At 37.6% G+C, this 13732-nt stretch overlaps 1 protein-coding gene across 16 annotated transcripts in view; it reads right to left on the bottom strand.

The window, feature by feature from the left end:
• The window catches only part of LHY (Homeodomain-like superfamily protein), a 58200-nt gene that overhangs the window by 29054 nt on the left and 15414 nt on the right, over positions 1 to 13732 (bottom strand). The window lies entirely within an intron of this gene.

Genomic DNA, 13732 nt, shown 5'->3' with positions numbered 1-13732 from the left:
GTCAATTGAAATTGTGGCATCACCGTCTTGGGCATGTGTCTTTTGGTTCATTGAAGTTTTTGTTTCCTAGTTTGTTTAAGTCCTTGTCTAGTTCTGGTCTACAATGTGAAGTCTGTCAACTAACAAAGCAATGTAGAACCACATATTTTGCAAATAACAAGAGAAGTAATGTTGCTTTCCATTTAATACATAATGATGTTTGGGGACCTTATTCTATTCCATGTATGGGTGGTTATAAATATTTCATTCTCTTTGTTGATGACTACTCGCGGTATACCTGGTTGTATTTGATGAAGAGCCAAGATAATGTTCCTTCAATTATAAAAGGCTTTTTTAATATGGTGGAGACAATTTGAAAAGAAGATTAAGATTATTAGATCTGATAATGCCAAAGAATAATTTGAGAAGCACTTACAAACTTTCCTTGAAGATAAATGAGCAATTCACCAAAGTTCATGTCCTCATACCCCCCAACAAGATGGGGTATCAAAGAGGAAAAACAGACATGTGGTTGAAGTTGCTAGGGGATTGTTATTTCAGGATGTATGTCCCAACTCGGTGGGGGGATGCTGCACAAACAACGTATATCTTATTAACAGGCTTCCTTCGCGAACCCTTCATCTCCAGTCTCCTCAATCCTCATCAGCTTCTTTTTTCCTAATGAGGATACCTTCTATCTTCCTCCTAAGGTCTTTGGGTGCGTCTATTTCGTCCATGACATGAGTCCTAGGTTGAAATTTGATCCAAAGTCTATTAAGTGTGTCTTCTTGGGATATTCTTTAGTCCAAAAAGGGTACCATTGTTATGACCCTCACTTTGGACAAAGTTATGTGTCGAAAGATATCACATTCTTTGAGTCTACTCCCTTCTTTTCCTCTTCTCGTCCTTCTCATCAGGGGGAGAATGCTAGTGAAGATCGGACTTGTCACTAGTGGTTCGTTAGACAGAAAAAGAGGATGACTCCAGAGATTGAATGTCTATTACAATCCGATTTCCCAGACTAAGGTAATCAGGATTCTGAACCTCCTTTTGTCTTTGATACTTGCGGTGAACCCGTTACTAAGCCTCCTAGTGTGGTTTTTTACCTTAACCTTCCTATTGCAGTTCATAAAGCAAAAAGGACGTGCTAAATATCCTATCTCAAATTATGTCTCCTATGATACCTTATCTCCCTCTTATTGTGCCAATATCTCTTCCATTGCTTCTGTTTTTATCCCTCACAGTGTTACTAAGGTAGTGCAGTTCCCTCATTGGAAGGATGCTATGAACCAGGAAATGGAGGCGCTTGAGAAAAATCAAACATGAGAAATTGTTCATCTTCCAGTGGGCAAAGTTCCTGTTGAATGTAAGTGGGTTTACACAGTAAAGCATAAAGCTGATGGCTCAATTGAAAGGTATAAAGCTCGGCTTGTGGCAGAAGGGTACACTCAATATTACGGCATTGATTATCTGGAAACCTTTGCTCCAATAGCCAAGATGAATTCAATTCAAGTTATCATGTCTCTTGTTGCCCATTATTCTTGGCCCTTGTATCAAATGGATGTTAAGAAGGCCTGCCTTAATGGCAAGCTTCAAGAAGAAGTTTACATGGAACTTCCTCCTAGAGTGAACATCCCTGGGAGTGAAGGAAAGGTTTTTCGTTTGAAGAAATCTCTTTATGGCCTTAGACAGTCCCCTAGAGCTTGGTTTTATAGATTCAGAAAAGCTATCTTAAAATTTGGTTTTTCTCAATCTCAAGCTGACCATACCTTGTTTATCAATCTCAAGCTGACCATATCTTAAAGTCATTGAGAAACCATCCGGCCCCGGAGCTTTGGATCTATCCATCAAGAAAATTGCTTCATGGACCTAGTTGAAAAGAGAGGAAGAGAAAGAAGAAGAAAGAAGTTTCAGCAATAGGTTGTGGAAGAAGAAAAGAAGGGAAGAGAGAAAAGAAGAATTTGAACCTATCTCTAGCCCCCTTTAATCACTTTTATTAATAATTCTAAGTCTGAGTACAATTACTTGGATGCCCTTAATGGGGCGACCAGCACTAAGGAAATAATTAAAGAAAATAAAAGAAGGCCCATAACTAAGAAACATAACTTTTAAATACTACTTAAAAGAAATAAAGAACACTAAGGCCCATTCGGCCCATTCTCACTACACTCCCCCTCAAGCTGCGCATAGATGTCAATCATGACTAGCTTGCTTACATAATGTTGAAGCTTTGCCTTTGGGACTCCCTTAGTTAGAAAATCTGCTAGTTGCTCTTCTAATGCAATGAAAGGTAGGCACACCTCTCCTGAAGCCACTTTCTCCCGTATAAAGTGTTTGTCTACCTCAATGTGCTTAGTTCTATTATGTTGAATTGGGTTGTGAGCAATGTTAATAGCAGTTTGGTTATCACAATACAACATCAGTGGTTCGTCACATGAAACACCCATCTCATTAAGGAGAGATCTAAGCCACAACAACTCAAAAACACCATGGGCCATAGCTCTATACTCTGCCTCAATGAAGATCTAGCAACCACTGATTGCTTTTTGCTTCTCCAAGAAACAATATTTCCGGCTACCACAGCACAATATCCTGATATGGATCTCTTGTCATCCACATTTCTTGTCCAATCAGCATCTGTATATGCTTCTACCTTCATGTGTCCATGTTTAGCAAATAATATACCCTTCCTAGGGGTTCCCTTAAGGAAGCATAACACCCTTTCTGCAACGGCCATATGTGTGTCTCTAGGAGCATGCATGAACTGGCTGGTGACACTCACAACACATGAAATGTCTGGACGAGTCATACATAGATAAAGAAGTTTCCCCAATAATCTTTGAAACACTCCCCTGTCAGCTAACAGTTTATGATTCACATCAATAGGGGTAGAGGCAGGTTTAGCACCAAGTTTTCTAGTCTCAATCAAAAGGTCTAGCACATACTTCCATTGAGAAATAAATATACCTTCCTTGGACCTAACAACCTCAATGCCCAGAAAATACCACAACTCCCCTAAATCTTTAATTTCAAATTCAGAACTGAGGAACTTCTTGAGAGCATTAACTTCTTTTGTATCACTGCTAGTAACCACAATATCATCTACATAAACTATAAGAAATGTCACTAGAGTGCCTTTTCTCTTAACAAAGAGGGTATGATCTGATTGAGTCTAATTGTAACCGAATTGGACAAGAGCATCCCTAAACCTGTGAAACCAAGCATGTGGAGATTGCTTCAGGCCATAAAGAGATTTCTTCAATCTACACACCTTACCCTACATTTCCTTGCCATATATACCAGGAGGAAGGGACATATATACCTCTTTAGTGAGATCACCATTCAGGAATGCGTTCTTAACATCAAATTGATACAGAGGCCAATCATAGCTCACTACTAAGGATAAAAGAACTTTCACCAAAGTCATCTTAGCAACTGGAGAAAAGGTCTTAGTGTCTATTCCATATACTTGGGTATATCCCTTGGCAACAAGCCAAGCCTTATACCTCTCAATTGACCTATCTGCACAATACTTGATAGTGAAAGCCCACTTGCACCCAACAGGTTCCTTCCCAGCTCACAAGTCAACAATATCCCGGGTATTGTTTTTATGAAGGGCTTTTATTTCAGTACTCATAGCATCCCTCCAATCTGGTGTGGCTAAGGCCTCTGAAACAAACTTTGGGATGGATTGAGAGGAAATGGAGGCTAGAAAGGCATAGTAGGATGGGGGTAGCAAGCTATAGGAAAGGTGTTTGGAAATACAATGAGTTGTACATTTCCTCTTACCTTTTCTCAAAGCAATGAGTAGGGGGTGCTGGTGGGATCAACCTGTGTTTGCCTTGGCCTTTGCCGTTGGTACCACCTCTGGAGAATAGGATGAGTGGAAACAACTAGAGGACTAGAAGGAGGAGGGGGAGGAGTAGGAGTGGAAGACCTCAAAGGAAAGGATCCCTCCATGGGAATGGGAGTAACTGTGGAGGGCTCGACACAAGACTCAATTGGAGTTGGCAAAGGAAGGGATGAAGAAAACAACTCAAAAGATCTCTCCCCCTCAAAAGGATGGCTATCAAAAGGAATTGACTCTGCAAAGGTGACATCCATGGAAACAAACCGGGTGACACTAATGGGATCAAAACAATAGTACCCTTTCTGTGTGGTAGTGGTGAGGAAAAAAAACCGAAAAACCAAACCGACCGAAACTGAATCAAAAAACCGGTTAACCAAACCGGTCGGGTCGGTGTTTTTAAAAAACCCAAGGTATCGGTTTGGTTTCAGTTAACCAATATAAAAACCGGCGGTTAACCAAACTGATCGGTATACCATGTTTTTCTATATATTTTATATGTATATTATATATACTTTATATATTATAAATTAATAAACATGCATTATATTTAAATATATATTTATAATATATTATATATTATCTATTATTTAAAATATAATGTTTTATATATATTTTTATAATATATATTATAAAAACTAAAAACCCGAAAAATCGACGAATCGAACCGATGGTTAACCGAACTAGCCAACTAGTTAACCGATTGGTTTCGGTTCGGTTTCGGTTACCAGTTTTCCAAAAACCGGTACTACCAGTTCGGTTAAAAAAAAGGGCCACGGTTCGGTAACCGAACCGTGAGCACCCTTACTGTGTAGAGGAATAACCAAGGAAGATAAAATTTTGAACCTTAGGGGTCAAACTTGTGTCTTTTGGAACTGAGAATGTGGACATAACAAGTGCAACCAAAGACCCTCAGAGGAATAGAGAAAATCTCAACATCAAGAAAGAGGACTTCAAAAGGAGATTTTAACCCCAAGAATTGAGAAGGCAAGTGGTTAATAAGGTAGGTAGTTGTTAAAACTACATCACCTCAAAACTTTACAGGAGCATGGGTAGCAAAAAGAGTGCTCCTTGCAACTTCCACAATGTGTCTGTTTTTCCTCTCCGCTAATCCATTTTGTTGTGGAGTGCGTGCGCAAGAATTCTGATGAATAATCCCAAACTTCTCAAGATAGGAGGTAAGGTCCTTCTCAAAAAATTCCTTATCATTATTTGACCAGAATATTTTGATGTGGGTATTAAACTGAGTATGTGTTCATGGAACTGTTGCACAAGTTTAGGCACTTCAGCCCGAGAGCACAAAAGGTAAATCCAAGTATATCGTGAAAAATTATCAATAAATAGGATGAAATATCCATACCCGCCCATACATTGTAAAGGATAAGGCCCCTACACATCAGAGTGAACAATATTAGAAGGAACAGTTGATCTTTTATTACTTGAAGGATAAGTGCTCTTACAATGCTTTCAGAACTCACAAGGCTCACAATGAAGACTCGATAGACTAATTCCTTTAAATAACTCTGGAAACAACTAACTCAATAAAGAAAAGGACAAATGACCCAAACGACTATGGCATAACATAATACAACTAATGGACTTTGGAACAAATGCAATTCTCTTAGGTTGTACTTGGCTCTGCTCAGGCATGTCTAACAGATAGATCCCATTCACCTCATGGCCACTCCCAATCACCTTCTGAGATTCCATGTCCTGAAAAACACAATATGAAGGAAAAAATGTTACACTACAATTCAGGGATTTAGTCAAATTACTAACTGAAAGTGGCTACATTTGCATTTCTACATTTTTCTAGTTTTAACCCTTTTTCCACCATTTTCTTTCTTGAATCTAATAGGAACGAGCTCTGGATGCAGCTTCCAACACGTGTCTTTAGTGTGTTTAGGCTTCTTGCAGTATCTACAAATAACATCTTTCTTCCCAATGCTAACCTTTGGCTTCATCCCATCATTAGCATAGTGATCAACCTGCAGCTCACCAGTTTCTATCCACAGGTAATGCTGACTAATGTGTAGTTGTATAGAATTCACTAACCAACCCACTACTGTGTAGTTTTCCTACATCCACCTTTCATAGGTAAGATCATCCTCCTCCGGTTTCTTCTTGCTCCCGGTAATATAACCCCATTTTTCTCTACTACACACTTGTATCTTAATAGATTGAGACCAAGCTAAATAATTAGTCCCATCTAGCCTCACAGTAGTCACAACCCCAAAAAGATTCTCCACTGACCCCCATGTCCAAACCCGAAATCTATGGAATATTTGGTCTCTCCTCTAGTTTGCTCCGCTGAGTAAACGGATGCAAATGAAAATCAAATTAGGGCTTTACTAGGCTAGATTTACTGTTCTAAGCAAAGAACAACCTTTCAACCCCCCCAAAATTAGGGTTTCACAGGGTCCTACGGGATGGGGAGAAAGAGAGAAACTTCAACCGCCCCTTCCAGAGGTACTAGAATTCAATCCAACCAAAACCACCCCTAATAGAAATCAAAAGGCTTGCCTCTGATCCCCAAGCGCCTGGTTCGAACTGTCTCTACGACCTGTAACAAGGTTTCTCCTGTTATTTAGGGTTTTCGGGAAAAAACTCCAATAACTTGACCTAGGCTTCAACTAAGGATGAAAAACCTCTACAAAACTCTCCAAAAACCTTCCTAACTATGTATGGTAAAGAAAGGAGAAAAAAGTCGAAAGTGAGAACCCACTCTGATACCAAGTTGAAAATTACACCTACAGTAATTCAGGTAATGCAAGAAAAGAAGAAAAGAGAGAAAGAGAACGAAGAAGAAGTTTCAGCAATAGGCTGTGGACGAAGAAAAGAAGAATTTGAAACTCTCTCTCTAGCCCCTTTTCATCACTTTTATTAATAATTCTAAATCTGAGTACAATTACTTGGATGCCCTTAATGGGGTGGCCAGAACTAAAGAAATAAGTAAAGAAAATAAAAGGACCATAACTAAGAAACATAACTTTTAAATACTACTTAAAAGAAATAAAGAACACTAAGGCCCATTCGGCCATTTCTCACAACAGACCTCTACACTGAAAACTCTTTCTAACAGGGCAGCTTTGGATTCCGACACTCTATCCCAATGTGATTCTTCCAATTCCAAATTGCTTTCAACCGAGGAGGCAAGCATTGATTTGAAATGATCCCACAAAGCACCTTTCAATTTCCTCCTTTGAGTTTATTGCTCTTCCCTCCACCTCAATGCTAGAGATTTGATTTTTTCTTCTCCCATTTGCTAGTGAATGGAAAATTTTGATGTTTCCGTCCCCCTCCAGAAGCCATTTACACCTTGATTTTTGTCTCCAAGAAATTTCTTCCTTCCTTAGGATCTCCTCTTTACGGGCTTCCTTTTGGTCCAATTTCTCTATTTTCCTAGCTAATTCCTCCTTTATGACCTCGAGTTTTCCAAATTCTTCTCTGTTCCACTCCTTAACATTTTCCTTCAATCTTTTCAACTTCTTGATGAATTTCACCCCTTTCTCTCTAGCCCTAATCCCACCTTCTGATCACCCATCTTTTACCTTTAGCAAAAAGTTTGGAACTTCCAGCAACATATTCTCAAATCTAAAGGGTGTAGGGCCTCCAATAAGGTTTTAAAATAAGTAGGATTAAAATAGAATATATGCTATGTAATTTTAATAATAAAAGGATTGCAAATTAGGGTAAACTTAGAATTGGAGATTCAAAGATAACTTAATGTAACCAATTCCCTTACCTTGGTTTAATAAGTCATAACAAGGGAGAGAATAACAACTGAGGTTAAAATGAAAATTCTATAAAGTAGTTGTAAGGCTAGCAAGGCTATATGGAGTAGAGTGTTGGGTAGACAAGAAGCTATTAGCTAAGTAGGGTTTTGTGCAAACTCCAGGAGATAACGACTAGGAGGTGTATTAAAATGAATACCCCGGCCTTTAAAGGGCAAGCTTTATTAGAGGGTACTTGATATATACAATTAGAAGCATGCTCCTATTGGGCTATATACAAATACAAGATACAATTGAATACAATAGGACACCAAGAAATAACATATTTTAAATACAAGTTTTGTAACACACTTCTCTTCAAACTAATGCGGGGTAAACATTTTTTGGTAATAAATAAAAAAGAAAAATTTTATTAAAATCAAAATTAAAGAGTACATCCCCAAGAGGTGATGAAGAATCACCAAATAAAAGCACAAATTACAAAAATATGACCTCCCAAATTCTAACTCTAATGAAGACCAAAAATTATTTTCAAAGCCTTCCTTTGAAACACCTTCAAATTCTGGTAATATCAAGGCCCAACCCCTAAATCACTTTTCATTCAAGAAAACAACTCGATCCTTACGCTTATTGGTCATCAATGATTCTTCATTTTCTTCCAAAATTCCTAGAAAATAGCAAAAGGAATGCAGCTCCAAACAATCTTTGCATCCTATTTCCCCTCAATATAGGCTAGTTATCGAATATTTTTGTAGGCGATCTTGGATTCCACATGTCAAGGTTAAAAGGCTAAATAAGTAACCCCATAAATACTTTGAGAAGTGGCAAGCAAAAACAAATGCATCACGCTCTCTTCAGACAAACATAGATAGTATCTCCAAGCCAACTGAATTTCCTTAATTTTAATATGGTCTTGACTCTTGAGTAAGAATGCTATCCGATGCCACCAACCAAGCAAAATCCTGCACCGGATTTCCCTAAACCCCCTTACCATCAGACTTCCCCACCTAACTTCTTTCCAAATCATTGTAAAAAGGTTTTATCAAGAAAACACCATTCCTACTTTCTTTCCACCACCTCATATCGCTTATTTTTGCTTAGATTTCCATCCATTGTAACTTTGCCATAAGCTCCACAAGTCACTCATGATGAACATGTGTTATACACTTGGTAAGGAGGTCAACAAGCTGAAGTTTGGAAGATATGAGGAAGCATGATAATGCCAACAAGAGACAATGGTTAGTGATAGTGTCAGCAAGGGCAGCTTGATCAGATATTTAGGTGGAGGTTTCATGTAAACAGTTTCCTTCCAAATACCATCAGGAAATGCAATAGTTATGTCCATCTAGAATATTGGCCAATGATGAATGGCAAACAAAGCAAGGATGAGATAAACAATGGTCATCACAGGGGAAAAGGTGACCTCATAAGCAATGCTATGTTCTTGGGTGTGTCTTTGAGTAACTAGGCAAGATTTGTGTCTCTCAATACTTCCATCTAACTTCAGCTTGACTAAGAACATCTATTTACTACCAATGGAGTAGAAATCGGCTGAAAAATAAAAAACTGTAGAAAGAAGTGAAAGATAAGTAGATTTTTGTGAGAGAAGAGGAGAGAGAATGGAGAATGGAAGAGAAGGCAATCTGATCTGGCCTCCCTCTTCCATTAATATTTATACTTTAAATAAAAAGTATGTACAATGATAGATATGCCATTAAAGGGGCGGCTTATGCAAATAACTTAAAAGAAACATAAAAATTGCTATTCTAACAACTTCCAAATAATGGGTTGTGGTCCCCACTTACGTAGGTCATGTTTAAGCTTGCTCTTTGCAACCCCCTTGGTAAAGACGTCAACCAACTGTAAGTCAGAAGAGACATCAATATGCTGTCCTATCATGCTGAATTGGGTTGTGGGCAATGTTGATTGCTGCTTGATTGTCATAGTATAACATTATAGGCTCCTTTGCGTCAATCCCAATCTCACTCAACAAGGACCTAATCCAAAAGCAGTTCTGAGACACCACCTTCCATAGATCTATACTCGGCTTCTTTACTTGATCTTGCCACCATTGATTATTTTTTACTTTTTCATGAAACCATATTTCCTCCCATAAAGGTGCATGCCCTTGATGTAGATCTCTTATCATCTAGGCACCTTGCCCAATCCGCATTTGTGTAAGCCTCCAGTTTCAAGTTCCCATGATTAGCAAATAAAATTCCTCTACTAGGATCTTTCTTTAGGTTATCCTATCAATAGCCTCCCAATGCTGAACCCAAGGAGCATGCATATATTGGCTCACAACACTGACAACATAAGAAATGTATGGATGTATTATGCACAAATGTAGTAGTTGGGCTACCATTCTCTGATATCTCCCTACATCCTTAACCAACTCACCATTTAAATCTATGGCTTTGGTCAATATGAGTATCAATTGGTTTAAATCCTAGCTTCCCTATTTCCTATAGTAAGTTTAGCACATACTTTGAGAGATGAATATCCCATGCTTGGACCTTGCAACCTCAATTCCCAAAAAATACTTCAGTTCACCTATGTCTTTAATTTCAAATTCTTGTTGTAATGACTTCTTTAGTGCATCAATTTCACTCAGACCATTCCCTGTAACATATCATCCACATACACAACCAAAATTGACACAAATGATCTTCTCCTCTTCACAAAGAGACTGTGATCCGACTAGATCTGTGTGTATCTAAAATGGATCAATGCCCCCCTAAATCTGTCAAACCATGCTCTAGGTAATTGCTTTAAACCTTATAAAGATTTCTTCAGCCTACAAACCTTTACTTTACCAACCTCCTTATAAAAACTAGCTAGAAGGTCCATATACACCTCCACTTGCAAATCATAGTTAAGGAAAGCATTTTTTATATCAAGCTAGAAGAGTGGCCATGAGTTAGTAGATGCTAGAGATAAAAGAATCCGAACTGAACTCATCTTAGCCACTGGTGCAAAGGCCTCCAGATAATCTATTCCATAGGTTTGTGTATACCCTTTTGCAACCAACCTTGCCTTATACCTCTCTATACTGCCATCTACCCTATATTTCACAGTAGACACCCATCTCCATCCAAATGTCTCCTCTGCAGGAAGATCAACTATTTCCCATGTCTAATTCTTAATCAAAGCTTCCATTGCTTCTTACATAGTTGTTCTCCGCTCAAGTTTAGGGAGAGCCCCATTGACATTCCTAAGTATAGGCATAGAATCTAGGGAAGAAATGAAGGCATGGTAGGAGGGAGATAAGCCACTGTAAGAAAGATGGTGTGGAATGCAATGGGCTGTACACTTTCTCTTTCCCTTGCGGAGGGCAATGAGAAGATCAAGATCAACCGCAACATCAGTGTTAGGTACAAGAATATCATCAATAGGATTAGAAACAATAATAGGCTCAAGGGAATACCTAGAACCATAGTTGTCAAGGCGACGCCTAGGCGACAAGGCACCCTTTGAGGCTCGCCTCGCCTAATCGCCAAGCAGTTTTATACTATGTATTACAAAATACTTTTTTATTCTTTATTTTTTGGCATTATAATTATAAAATAGACACTATTAAACTAAAATATTCATTTTATGTGTTTATATACTAATTTCTTTTTATTATTTTTCTTATTTGTTAGGGTTTAATCAATATAAACATTGTTAACATTGAACCTCCAAAGACTTTAAAACTTGAACCAATAAGTAAGGAAGAACTTAAAATTTTGTCTAATCAACACATTTTCTACTACTACTACTACTACAAATAAGGGATCAGCCCCTATATTTTTTTTGAATTTTCTTTTCCTTCTTTTTCTTCTTATGAATATGTTGATTTTCTATATTTTAACATGAACTCTATACTTTTCTTATGAAAATTATGAATAATTATTAAGGAAATATGGTTATGGTACCTAGGGAACTACCCTAGGATCTATGTTTTCTACAGAAAAAATCCATCGCCTAGGTGACAAGGCGCCCCCCTGTCGCCTAGCCTCACCTTGGTGCCTTGAAAACTATGCCTAGAACTGTATTAGTTGAACCTAGAAGCTCAGATGATCTGATGGAGAGTGGTGTGGGTTCCCTTGTTGGAGCATGTGGAATCATCCCTCTTGCATTGGTGTTGAAAAAACTGAGTGCCAAGTCGTAATGGGTCAGGTAGTGACACTAAGGCTGAGTTTGGAAGGAGTACAAATGCAAATATGTAGAGTGCAAAACCTTATATTTTGTATGTATTTACGCTGTACATATTTGATGGTGGAATTGGTGGTGGAGCTTGTGGAACAAAAGGAATAGGAAGAGGAATAGACTGTAAACTCTCTTCCTCAAAACACTCCCACTAAAGAGAATCACCAGAGAAAAATATGTAGACTTAAAGAAGGTAACATCTATAGTGACAAACCTGCTCCCTGACATTAGGTCATAACAACAGTATCCTTTCTGCTTTTGAGCATATCCAAGGAAGACACATTTCTTGGCCTTAGGGTCCAACTTTCTATGATGATGACCAAGAATGTGAACAAAACAAACACACCCAAAAACTCTCAAAGGTATGTGAAATATCTCCTCCTTTGGAAACAAAAGACTATATGGCACCATAAACCCAAGAATGTGTGAAGGTACATGGTTGATCAAGTAAACAGCTATGGTAACTACATTACCCCAAAATCGAACTAGAAATTAAGCACACACCATAAGATTTTTTGCCACCTCCACAATGTGTTTATTTTTCCTCTTTGCTACCCTATTCTAATGTGATGTATAAACACAATTGCTCTGATGAATCACTCCATGCTCTAAAAAATGTGGCTAGATCCTTTTCAAAGTACTCTCTAGCATTATCTCATCTAAAAATCCTAATCCTCACTCCAAACTGTGTGAGAACCATTTGATGGAACTGTCGTACCAAAGTAGGTACCTCATCGTGTGATCTCATCAAATACATCCAAGAATATCGAGTGTAGCCATCCACGAACAAAAGAAAATAGCGGTAGCCACCCATGGAAGAAAGTAACCAAATGATCCTTGATGATATGCATGTAATTGGAGTGAATGGATATAACTGGAGTGAATGGATAAGATAGATTAGGTTAAGAAGGGCCTTGGGGCTGAACTACAAGTCTGTCCTAGAACTATGAAAAGTTTTTATTGAGGAAAAATAGATGTAGACTGTAGAGTTGGAAATCTTAATAAAATTTTGTAGGCAAGTTTAGGATGTAAAAATATACAGGGCAATGAAGTCTTCTAGGGTTTTTAGTATGTCTTACATAAAAGGCTGAACAATCTGCTTTGTAATGAATAGTATTTTAAAAAACAATAAAGGCTTGAGAAAAAGGGCCTCAAAGATCAACCTTAAAGCTCATGCCTAAAAGTATAAAGCACATTCATGACACCTATGGGTGCCTTTATTTTTTGTGTTTATATATGTGTATGCACATAATGAGCTTGTACCTCTTCTTTAACATATTTAAAGTGATTTTGCAATGCTATTTAACATTTAGAGCTTCTTAATGGTTATGATATGCCTTTCTCTAAAGCTCTTAATATTCTCAACTCATTTATTTGTATGATCATTTATTAATTTGTACATTTTTCTTAGACATAACCATACTCCTTTCTTTGGATATTTATATACTTTTCCTCATACTAGTTTGATAATTTTATTAAAAAAATGGAAACCCATGCATTAAGGCTCACGAATTGATGGTTATACCTCGCACATCTCAAGGTCCTTGATCCTAGCATCTTGCCTCCACATTTTTAAACATTGTTAAAGAAAACCTAAATTTTTTAGACAACATCAAATTTTGTATATCAATCTTTTATCACAATAAATGAAATTCATGTTTGTTACCACTCAAGAAAATCTAAAATTTTTAAAATCTAGGATTCTAGGAGAGTTGTGCTTCCATTCTCCACACTGTTAAAAAGCAAGGTTTTTTTATCCTTTCTTTTGCAGACACAAAAAATAGGATATTTATCTAATACTGTTTAACCAGTTTTACGCATGTTAAACTGTATACAGAATGGGCTGTTTTAGATTACCATAACCTAAAAACTATTTAATTATCACTTAATATAATATTTTTATATTACCTTCAATATCATTGAGAGACAGTTAAGTGCTAATTTGACTTAAACATAACTCATGCATTAGAAACATCTAAGA

The sequence above is a fragment of the Nelumbo nucifera genome, chromosome 1 (genome assembly GCF_055504915.1).
Source record: "Nelumbo nucifera cultivar China Antique chromosome 1, China Antique-T2T, whole genome shotgun sequence".
Taxonomy (NCBI): domain Eukaryota; kingdom Viridiplantae; phylum Streptophyta; class Magnoliopsida; order Proteales; family Nelumbonaceae; genus Nelumbo; species Nelumbo nucifera.
This window is presented reverse-complemented; position numbering and strand designations above follow the sequence as displayed.